Genomic DNA, 1,076 nt, shown 5'->3' on the forward strand with positions numbered 1-1,076 from the left:
ATATATGTCCGTAAAGCATGGACGGGACACAGATCATTTAGCCTCTCATCCTCCAGGGAGGAAAAAGGTGGAGGGTCAAAAGCGGACAGCTCCAACACCTCTGAAGTGAACGCAGGGAAGCACTTCGGCATGAAGGCCGGATTAGGCTTAAGGGAAACCATATCTCCACTAAGAGAAAATTTAGTGCACATGGGATGAACCGAAAGTGCATGTAGCTCACTGACACGTTTGGCTGATGCCAAGGCCAAGAGCAAAGCTGTCTTGAAGGACAGCAGCTTTAGGGAAATACTTCCAAGAGGTTTAAAAGGATACTGAGACAGAGCCTCCAACACCATGGAGAGGTCCCACTCTGGCACCCTTCATAAATCTGCGGATTAGATGATGTTACCCGACTGTTGAGCCCTCAAAGCCCACATGAAAGGCCGAAATCGCAGCCAAGTAGACCTTAATTGTGGAAAAAGACCTGCCTTTTCCCAAGAGGTCTTGGAGGAAACACAAAATATCAGGAACTGAGCACTGATAAGATGTGAGACCACGCCCATCAAACCACCCTTCGAACACTTGCCACTTACTGCCATACAAGAATCGCATAGACACGGCCCTGGCATTCTGTATAGTAGCAATCACACGCGGCGAAAGCCCCAGTGCGCTTAGGTTCGTCCTCTCACGGGCCACGCCCAAAGAGCCACCCTGTCCGGGTGTGGGTGATAAATCTCCCCGTTCGCTTGGGACAAAAGATCTGTGCGGGGGGGGGGGGGGGAGGCGCCACGGCTCGGCATATAACAGAGGGATTATCTCCACCAGCCATGGTGCTTTGGGCCACCTGGGTGCTATCAGAATGAGAGACAGGCCCTGCTCTCTCACCCTGGCCAGTGTAGGAATTATCAGGCACAGGGGAGGAAAGGCATACAGCAGCACTCTGGGCCACGGGTGGGCCAGTGCATCTACCCCGAGGGGTGCGTCCACGTCCTTTAGCGAGAAGAACATAGGACAATGGTAGTTTTCGCGCGAGGCGAATAGATCTACGGTTGCCTGTCCAAATCTCATCCATAACATATCCACTATCTGCGGGTGAA

Source organism: Carassius gibelio, chromosome A20, assembly GCF_023724105.1.
Source record: "Carassius gibelio isolate Cgi1373 ecotype wild population from Czech Republic chromosome A20, carGib1.2-hapl.c, whole genome shotgun sequence".
NCBI lineage: Eukaryota > Metazoa > Chordata > Actinopteri > Cypriniformes > Cyprinidae > Carassius > Carassius gibelio.